General features: G+C 42.1%; 1 pseudogene; it reads right to left on the bottom strand.

The window, feature by feature from the left end:
* Nucleotides 1-8,764: 8,764 nt before the first annotated feature.
* On the bottom strand, nucleotides 8,765-10,008 carry LOC130842693 (14-3-3 protein theta-like; annotated as a pseudogene).
* Nucleotides 10,009-11,050: the final 1,042 nt, after the last annotated feature.

The raw sequence follows: 11,050 nt of genomic DNA, 5'->3' as shown, positions 1-11,050 counted from the left end.
CTTCTGTTCCCTTTGGGGTTTCTTTGTTCTTCTTTTTCTAATTGTTTGAGGTGTAAGGTTAGGTTGTTTATTTGATAATTCTCTTGTTTCCTAAGGTAGGACTGTATTGCTATAAACTTCCCTCTTAGAACTGCTTTTGCTGTGTCCCAGAGATTTTGGGTTGTTATGTTTTCATTGTCATTTGTTTCTAGATATTTTTTGATTTCCTCTTTGATTTCTTTAGTGATTTCTTGGTTGTTTAATAGTGAGTTGTTTAGCCTCCATGTGTTTGTATTTTTTGCAGTTTTTTTCCTGTAATTGATATCTAGTCTCATGGCGTTGTGGTCTGAGAAGATGCTTGATATGATTTCAATTTTCTTGAATTTGCCGAGGTTTGATTTTTGACCCAAGATGTGATCTATCCTGGAAAATGTTCCATGTGCACTTGAGAAGAAAGTGTATTCTGTCATTTTTGGATGGAATATCCTATAAATATCAATTAAGTCGAGATGGTCTAATGTGTCATTTAAAGCTTGTGTGTCTTTATTTATTTTCTGTTTGGATGATCTGTCCATTGATGTAAGTGGGGTGTTCAAGTCTCCCACTATTATTGTGTTACTGTCGATGTCCCCTTTTATAGCTGTTAGCATTTGCCTTATGTATTGGGGTGCTCCTATGTTGGGGGCATAGATATTTATCATTGTGATATGTTCTTCTTGAATGGATCCCTTGATCATTATGTAGTGTCCTTCCTTGTCTCTTTTAATCGTCTTTACTTTAAAGTCTAATTTGTCTGATATCAGTATTGCCACTGCAGCTTTCTTTTGACTTCCATTTGCATGGAATATCTTTTTCCATCCCTTTACTTTCAGTCTATATGTATCCCTTGGTCTGAAGTGGGTTTCTTGTAGGCAACATATAGAAGGGTCTTGTTTTTGTAACCATTCAGCCAGCCTGTGTCTTTTGGTTGGAGCATTTAATCCATTTACATTTAAGGTGATTATTGACATGTGTGTTCCAATTACCATTTTCTGAATTGTTTTGGGTTTGTATTTGTAGGTCTTTTCCTTCTCTTGTGTTTCCTACTTAGAGAAGTTCCTTTAGCACTTGTTGTAAGGCTGGTTTGGTGGTGCTGAATTCTCTTAACTTTTGCTTGTCTGGAAAGCTTTTGATTTCTCCCTCAAATCTGAATGAGATTCTTGCTGGGTAGAGTATTCTTGGCTGTAGGTTTCTCTCTTTCAGGACTTTCAGTATATCCTGCCATTCCCTTTTGGCCTGCAGAGTTTCTGTAGAAAGGTCAGCTGTTATCCTTATGGGTTTTCCCTTATATGTTATTTGTTGCTTTTCCCTTGCTGCTTTTACTATTTTTTCTTTGTGTTTAATTGTCATTAGTTTGATTAGTATGTGCCTTGGTGTATTTCTCCTCGGGTTTATTCTGTATGGGACTCTCTGTGCTTCTTGGACTTGGTTAATTATTTCCTTTCCCATGTTGGGGAAGTTTTCCACTATAACCTCTTCAAATATTTTCTCAGACCCTTTCTTTTTTTCTTCTTCTTCTGGCATGCCTGTGATTCGAATGTTGGTGCGCTTAATGTTATCACTGAGGTCTCTGAGACTGTCTTCTATTCTTTTTATTCTTTTTTCTTTTTCCTGCTCTGTGGCAGTTATTTCCCCCAATCTATCTTCCAACTCACTTATTCGTTCTTCTGCCTCAGTCATTCTGCTGGTTATACCATCTAGAGTATTTTTAATTTCAGTTATTTTGTTATCCATTGCTGTTTGTTTTTCTAAGTTCTTATGAACTGTTTCTTGTACTTTCTCTATTTTGTTATCGAGATTTTGTATCATTTTTTCTATCATTACTCTGAATTTTTTTTCAGGCATTTTTCCTATTTCCTCCTCATTTATTTGGTCTTGTGGGTTTTTTTCCTGCTCCTTTGCCTGCATGGTGTTCCGTTGTTTCCTCATGGTTGTCCAGACTTTTAGGGTTGCTTGTCCTGGCAATAGAGGTGTTTATAGAAGACTGTCCAAGCCTCAGACTAATGTTAACATTTCTGTTTCCTTAGAGTCTCAGCTGTAGGTGTCCTTCTACTCGCCGTGGGTTTTTTTGCATTATTCTGTGGCCAGCAGAGCTTCCTTTATTGTTTGTCTGTAAGTGTCAGGTGTGTGGGGAGGGAGAGGGTACAATAGTGGCTCCTTCTCCTGGGAGTGAGTGAGCAGTGGCATGCTGTTGTTTCAGTCGGGCTTGGAGGTGCCTGTTGCAGAGGGACGCCGGTGGCTCAAGTGTAAACAGTAAGTCTCAGAGTTGGGCCTCTCTTGGGTTTTTTTTTTCTCTGCAGCCTCCCTGCTGCCGGCATTCCAAGGGGTTTTTATCCAGCCCTGCCCGAGTGCCTGAGGGTACTTGTTATCCCTGAGCACCGTAGGTGGCCCACAGGGCGTCACTCCACTGCCTGCTGCAGAGGCTCCGAAAGAGAGAGAGAGAGGCTACGGCCGCAGCTCCTCCCCCCGCCCGTGAGCCTGCAGCGTCCAGCCACCATCATGGCCGGGCAGCGCTCAGGGGCAGGCACTCCTCGCCGCGGACCTCTTCACTCCTGTCCTCTCGGTCCATCACCTTACTGGCAACAATTTTTCTCACCCTGAACCAGCTCTCCGGTTCCCACGCTCCCACTCCTGGACCCTCTGTTCAGCTGTGAATCGACGTCTGGGTCCAGGAACGCTGAGCTGCGGTGCGGACCCTCCATGTATTTCTCACTCCCTCCCGTCTGCCACAGCTCCGCTGCTTCACCCTCTTTGAGCCGTCGTAGATGCCTCCCTACCGGTTATGTCAGGCTCCTTGTGGTCCTTTCTGGTGTCCGAGGTCGTCTTCTAGTGTTCAGTTGGTTCTCTGTGGGAATTATTGCGTATTTTGGTGCATTCCCAATGCATCTGTGGAGAGGGATGCATTCCATGTCCCTCTACTTCGCCGTCATCTTTTTCTCTGTGTATTAATTTTGTAGAGTACTCTTGGTGTAGGTTTTTCCCTTTCATCACATTAAATATATTGTGCCACTCCCTTCTGACCTGCAGAATTTCTGTTGAAAAGTTAGCTGATAGTCTTATGGGAGTTCCCTTGTATGTAACCTGTTGCTTTTCCTTTGCTGCTTTTAATATTCTCTATTTTTAATTTTTGCCATTTTAATTACAATATGTCTGATGTGGTCCTCTTTAGGTTGATCCCGTTTGTGATTTTCTGCACTTCCTGGACCTGGATATCTGTTTCCTTTCTCAGATTAAGGAAGTTTTCAGCTATTGTGTCTTCAAATATGTTCTCTGCACCTTTCTTTCTTCTCCTTCTGGGAATCTGTGATGTGAATGTTAGTACACTAGATGTTTCAGAGGTGTCTTCAATTGTCTTCATTTTTGAAATTCTTTTTTTCTGTTTAGCTTGAGTGATTTCCACTACTTTCTTCCAGTTCACTGATCTGTTCCTCTGTATCATCTAACCTACTGTCAATTCCTTCTAGCATTTTTTTTTCACTTATTGTATTCTTCAGCTCTATTTGGTTCTTGTTTATATTTTCTAACTCTGTTAGAAACTTCTAACTTCTCACTATGTTCATTGATTCTTCTCCCAAGTTGTTTGAGTGTCTTTATGATCATTACCTTGAACTCTTTTTTGGGTAGATTGCTTATCTCCACTTTACTTAGTTCTTCTCCTGGGGTTTTATGTTGTTCTTTCATTTAGAATATATTCCTCCATCATCTCATTTTGCCTAATTTGCTGTTTTTATTTCCATATATTTGTTAGGTTGGTTATATTTCCCAATTTTGGAGAAGTGGCCTTGTGTGGGAGACATCCTATGGAACCAAGAAACACACCCCCCTCTAGTCACCAGAGCTATATGCACTATGTTTACCCTCTATGTTGGGCCCTTCTTTTGTGGCAGGCTGACTACGCTGGGCACACTGGTAGGCTTGGCTGGCCCTTAGTCTATTTGGTTGCCAGGCCCTACCTAGTGCAGATGCTGCTGGCAGCTGGTGGGCAAAGCCAGATCCTGGCACAGCTGGCTGCATGGCCCAGGGAGTCCTGGTCCTGGTGCTGGCCCACTGGTTGGCAGAGATGGCTCCTGGTGTGGTTCGTTGTGAGGAGGGGGTCCCAGAGCTAGTGTCAGCCTGCTGGCAGGCAGGGCCATGGCACAAGGTGGTCTTGGGTTTGTATCCACTTGTTGGTGTGTGAGGCCAGTTACTTACATGGCTGGCTGTGGAGTCCAGGATGTCTCAGAGCTGGTGTCTACGCACTGGTGGGCAGGGCCAGGGCCTGAGCTTTCTGGTGGATGGGGCCAAGTCCCAGGGCAGCTGAAGCCTCTGGGGTTCCTATGGCAGTCAGCCTGCTGGTTGGTGGGTCTATGTCCTTGCCCCATTAGCTGCTTGGCCTGGGGTGTCCCAGGACTAGTGCCAACAGGCTGGTGGGTGGGGGCAAGTTCCAGCACTAATATGCTAACGGGAGGATTCCAAATTGATGCTTACCAACACAGGTGTAATCATGGTAGAATGAGCTCCCCCAAATGGCTGCTGCTTATGTCTGTGTTCCCAAGGTGTCCCAGTTGCTTCCTGCCTCTCCGGAAGTCTGTCCAAGATCAGCAAGTGAGTCTTACCCAGGCCCCATTCAAATTACTGCTTCTTCCCTGGTCTTAGAGTGTGTGAGATTTTGTGTGCCCCTTTTAAGAGTAGAGTTTCTCTTTCCTACAGCCCTCTGGCTCTCCTGAAAGTAAGCCCCACTGGCCTTCAAAGCCAAATGTTCTGGTGGTTCTTATTCCCAGTGCAGAACCTCCAGTCTGGGGATCCTAATGTGGGGCTCAGACCCCTCACTCCTTGGGGAGAACCTCTGCAATTGTAATTATCCTCCTATTTGTGGGTCACCCACCCAGGAGTATGAATCTTGACTATACCATATTTCTGCCCCTCCTACCCATCTCATTGTGGTTCCTTCTTTATAACTTTGTTGTAGAAGGTCTTTTCTGCTAGTTTTCAGGTCATTCTCATCAATAGTTGCTCTGTAAATAGTTGTAATTTTGGTATGACCTTGGGAGGAGGTAAGCTCAGGGTCTTCCTATTCTGCCATCCTTGCCACTCCTCTCTGCCTTCTTTTGGATTTTTTGAGTTTTTTTAATGATTCTATTTTATTTCCTCTGTTGGCTTATTTTCTATATTCTGAGCCACGGCTCTGGTGCTGGGGGCAGGAGTGACACCCATGCTCTATGATCAGAATGCTAGGTAAGATCAACAGCCTATAGTCTCCTTGGCTTACTTCTCCTGGTATGGAATCTCTGCCCTACAAGCAGGCTGGGGTGAGGGCAACTGTGGTTCCAGTATTCTTGGTATGCCATGCCTGGGGCACAGCCTCCACCCTACAAAGTCAGGACTGGGTAGAAGCTATTACTCCTCTGCCAACTCAACAGGAATTTAGCCCCTGCAACTTGGAGCTGGAAAGGATGAGAAATGCTGGTAGCCTGCTATTCCCAGGAAGATCCTGAAGGGAGAGAGAGCTCTGTCATCTTGACCATACCCACTCAGAGTGGAGCCTCTGTCTCCCTGATCTGAAAGGAAGAAGGAGGGAGTAAGTTGTATCTCACATGCCATGGAATCGCTCCTTTTTTTTTTTTTACTGAAATTTCATTTATTTTCTTGAGTATATGCTATTTCATTTGCTGTATGCCTTCACAACCATTTTCAGACACTTTAAATGGTTTTTTTGTGTGTGTTTGAGAAATAATCTTCACCAGTATGGATGGTTCACTGGGGAATAGGTCCACAGAGCTCCTTATAATGCCATTTCACATGTGGGACTCCTATTTGTTTCCTTTTAAAAATATTGTCCATTTTTCTCCTTACTGAATCCATCTTTTCTTTCAAATACATGAATATAGTTATACTGTTTTCACTTTCTTGTAGTTCTACCTCACTCATTTCTGAGTCTTTTTGTATTGAGTCATTTTTCTTCAGTCGATGGGTCATATTTTCTTGCTAGTACAACTAGGCCATGTCTAGGCATATTTTATTGTAGGTCGAATGACTGTGGTTCAGTTTGATTACTTTAAGACTTTAAAAAAAACTTTATAAGGGAAAATCTAGAATAGTTTTTACTCTAGAAATAGTTTAACACCGCTCTTAAGATGTGATCCTTCTGAATTTTCTACTGAATGCCCTGAGTGATCAATGAGGATTCTCCACTCTGGCTTGTTGGAACTCACATGCCTCACATGTGACCTCTGATGACTGATTAGCCCACAACTTCTTGTTGCACTTAGCTGTCTCAAAAAGTTTCAGTGTACCCATGTAGATTTTATTATTCAACTAATAGTAAAGGGAACCCCTCTGAAGTTTTCTGTAGTTTTTTTTTATTTCTGTTAGCTAACTACTTCCCAGAACTCTGCCCTGAAACTCCCAATTGTCTCAGCCTCCCTGACCTCCAACTCTAACTTTTCAACTCAATGAGCCCACTGTGCTCTATTTTTGATCACTCTGCTTACTCTGTGATCCACAAGGTTTTACCAGATAGAAAGTTAGGGCGATTGTAGGATTCATCTAATTTGTTTCTGTTCACTGATACCTGTTATCCGTTCATCTAATTTGTTTCCGTTCACTGATACCTGTTTCCGTTCAATGATACCTGTTATTCAGTGTCTAAAAAGAGTTTCAAATACCCTGTCCAGTTTCTAGTTTTTGTAGTGGTTACTGAAGTCCATTGTGGCCAGAAGCAAAATCTTGAGATCTGTTTGTTTTAGGCTTTGCTAGCATGAATCTAGAATATCTTTTACTCTTGGGCTAGTTTAGAACTTCCTGGAATCACTACTAAATTTCCGCAGTGTTCAAGGAAGTCTCTTTATTCTAGCTGGTCAGAACTCAAATATCTTACAGCCTTATGTGAGTTCTGGGATGTATTTACAGCTCTTCAGTAATTGTTTCCTCACTAGTGATTCTTTCCCACGCCTCATGGAATTTCACCCTATGCAGGCAGTTTAGTACTCAGCAACAGTCTTAAGGGAAACTCTAGGTAAATTGATGAAGCTCTTTCTCTTGAGAGCTCCATCTTTTCTAGTATTATTCTCTACAGATTCCAATTAGTGTCTGTAAACTCTGATGTCTTATCTTCTTCCAGTGATCACCATCTCAGTGAATAAAATCACCATGTATCCAGGAGCCCATGCCATGCCTTGACCTCTCCTTCCTCATTTCTCACCTCTAACAGGTTGTCAGGTACCATTAATCATGTGTCCCCAATTATTATCTCCTACCTTTTGAAACTGTCAGAACATACACTCATAATTTCTGTGCTGGGCACTAGGAATACAAAGGACTGATGGGCAAGACCTTTCTTCTCATGAAATCTATGGTTTAAAAGAAGGAGACAGGCATGGAACAATTAATTATAAATGTTAGGTTTTCTTCTAGGCAAGACGGCTATAAAGATGGTTCCTTGGTCCCTTGAGGAGTCCACAGTGTATAAGAGAAACTGACACATAAAGCAAAAATTTCAAATTACAATTGTGTGATTAGTGCTCTATTGGAGAGATTTGCAAAAGGCAAAGGAAGTTTTGCAGTCCACACAACCAAATCTTCTTGACTGGGAAGTCAGGTAGTTCTTCCTAGAGAAAGTAACTTTTTTTGACTCTGGAAGGAAATTAAGGAGTTTATTATATGGCAGAGGAAGCAAAGACCATTTCGGGGTAGGAAATAATATGTGCAAAGGCATTCAGTCATAAAAAAGGTGTTGTTTTAAAGAGAATTATGATAAATTCAATGGGACTGGAACATAGAGAGAGAAGAAAGGGGATGATAGGAGGAGCTAAGGTAGGTTAGGGTTTGATGATGACAGTCTTCTGAGAGGCTATGGAGTTTAGCCTTAATCCTTAGGAAACGGGCACCACCAGAAGATTCTGAGCATCAGGATGAGGTGATTCTACCAAAATGCTTCCTTGATAAAACAGGATTAGTTCAACATTACCTTATTCAGTTTGCAAAACTGTAACATTTTCTAGAAATTTTCATTTGATTAAGCCCTTATAAAACCCCTCAAACTACTAATTTGGGCTCATGGAACTTACAGTGTAAACTCTTCAGGTTTTATGAAAAAGGAAATCAAAACCAAACTCAAACAACAACAGTAAGTTGATCTGTTCCTTTTTCTCTGTGTCTGTTGACTCTCATATTATTTTTTCCCTCCTTAAATGTTTCTAATTTCTCATTTTATTGTTTTTCAGTTTTAATGTTTTTTTTTTTTTGGTTTATAAAATGTAATTTTATTTTATGTTACTCTGCTGTTACATAGGGCATAACATTTTCACAAGGCTTTTATGGGACTACAGTCAATGATTAGCAACATACAATAGTGGTCCAACTCTCTAAATAACAATCACTAGACAAACTGGACACCCTCTCACATGTGCACAAATCTGCATGGAAAAGTACTAACGTTTTAGACTTGGACTTGTGTACTTTATTTCCCCTTTCTAGTGTATTAAGAAATGACATGCACTTTAATTTGCCAAAAGCAATGCTTGTATTCTGGCAGCAACATGCTACTTCTATTACATAGTAAAGTGAATACCAGAACTACAAAGGCAGGAGGTGTAAGTGAATTTTTATTGGGAAGGGAAGTTGTCAACTTAAACAGCAGCAAATGAAAAGTGAATAAGGAAACTCCCTGTTGTCACAGATAAACAAGATCTCCATCATATATGATACAGGAGGCATTTTAATTTGTGACCCCCAGCCCCAAAATGTCAAATGCTTTTCCATTCAATCTAATACGTCTGGATTCCTACCAAAAAAGGAATACAATAAGAGGATGGAAAAGTTGCTTACTGAAAGGAAATCCCCGAAGAATAGTAAGGGAGGGAATGTAGAAATTAAGAAGTAATGTAGAACACGCTTTAAATTGTAATTAACTACATTTTCATACCTTCACAGTAATACAAAACACAGTCACTTGCAGAACTGGTTCAGATTACTTAAATACCAGATACATTTTTAGTCCTCTACATAAGTGTTTGGAAGTTACTCATGTTTCTATGAAATGAAGCTGTTAATACTTTTCTACAGCAGTAACTGCACATCAGGAAGGCCAAGACAAACATAAATCAAGGAATGGAGTTTTCCCAAAGCTGCAGTGTGAAAAGACTACAAACAGTTGATTCCATACACAGGAATGGGTTTCTTTGCTACAGGAAATCCAAATGGAATAAGGAATGGAGATGAGTAAAAAGGTTTCTTGAGGGAAGAAGGATGACACCCTGTATGCACTTAGTTCTCTGCCCCTTCTGCCGCATCACATTCTTCTCCTGCACTGTCTGATGTCCATAATGTTAGGTTGTCTCTAAGCAACTGCATGATGAGGGTGCTGTCTTTGTAGGAGTCTTCATTCAGTGTATCAAGTTCTGCAATGGCCTCATCAAAAGCCGTTTTAGCCAGTGTGCAGGCAAGTTCTGGGTTATTAAGGATCTCATAGTAAAATACAGAAAAGTTAAGAGCCAGCCCCAGGCGGATTGGGTGTGTGGGTTGCATCTCTTTCTTGCTTATATCAAAAGCCTCTTGGTAAGCTCCTTGGGAATTATCTATCGTTTGTTTCCCATCATCGCCGCAAGCAACTTCAGCAAGGTACCGGAAGTAGTCTCCCTTCATTTTCAGATAGAAGACCTTACTCTCTGGATTAGTTGCATTGGCTATTAAATACTTATCCAACAATTCCAGCATCGTGGTGCAGATGGACCGCAGCTCGGACTCCACTTTCTCCCGGTAGTCCTTGATCAGCTGCAGCTTCTTGTCGGAGGCGTCGCTCTTCTGCTCGATGCTCGAGATGACCCTCCAGGCGGACCTGCGGCCCCCGACCACGTTCTTGTAGGCCACCGAGAGCAGGTTGCGCTCCTCGTTGGACAGCTCGGCGCCCTGCTCCGTCACGGCCTTCATGCAGGTGGCCATGTCGTTGTAGCGCTCGGCCTGCTCGGCCTGCTCGGCCAGCTTGGCCTTCTGGATCAGCTCCGTCTTCTCCATGGGGCCGCGGACAGCACAGCGAGGGCGAGCACCGACCCGGAAGGCGAGGCGGCGTGCGCGGGGCCCTTCACGTCTCCGCGGCCGCGGCGCGAGTCCCCTCAGTTTTAATGTTTTAATTATTGACTTTCTTTCCTTCCCAATTCTCAGGCCTTAGATCTTATCACATCATTTCCTTAATCCATCCCCAAATTCCTTATCTCATAACAGATTTCACCATCAGTAAAAGATACCATTTGCTTAAACCTGAAACCTGGGAGTCATCCTTGACCTGTTCCGCTTCCTCATCCCTCATACTGCATTTATCAGTAAACGATGCTGAGTCTGCCTCCAAAGTTACACAAGCTTCCAAGACCACTTCTAGAAGTAGCTCATATGATACTGCATCCTGTAGACACCATTTCATTTCTTTGATTTTTCTGGTAAATGGATGGGGAAGTTTTCAACTCTGAGATTCCACAATTGCAATTTTTCCCCAGAATTCTCGCATCAATTTTCTCCAAACTCATCTTCCAAATATCCACTGCAAGCACCATGGTTGCCAATAGCCTTTAGAGATCCTGACCAGATCTGGGACACTGTAGATGAATTACTTAGTCATGTCTATAGATAAAAGAATCTTAAAAAACTCCATCCTGTTTCCTATTCCAGGAACCAAATTCCTTCACCTGGATTTATGGTGGATGAATCCAAACACTGATTTTCCAGTTTCAGGGGGCTCAGAGAAATGTTTATTACTTGCTATGAACTTTCTCCACCTATTTAATATTGCAAAACTTTGTCTTGAGTTTCCAATATTTTTCCCTGTACCCTCCTAGGCTACTAAATAACAGTTTTAGAAAAGAAAAACAAACCAACCATAGCGTCTGTTGGTTCTTGTCAGGAAGGGGTTGAAGTTGAGGAAAGGAGAAAATGGATGAAATTGCAGGAGAGAAAATTTACGATAAGCATCACACGAAGCTTCCTGGCAGTGAAGTCTATTTGCTGTAGAGTTGGAAAATATTGGAAGTACTATCCCTAGAGATAGTGGCTGAGGTCTATGGAT

This window comes from Hippopotamus amphibius, chromosome X (genome assembly GCF_030028045.1).
Source record: "Hippopotamus amphibius kiboko isolate mHipAmp2 chromosome X, mHipAmp2.hap2, whole genome shotgun sequence".
NCBI classification, from domain to species: Eukaryota; Metazoa; Chordata; class Mammalia; order Artiodactyla; family Hippopotamidae; genus Hippopotamus; species Hippopotamus amphibius.
This window is presented reverse-complemented; position numbering and strand designations above follow the sequence as displayed.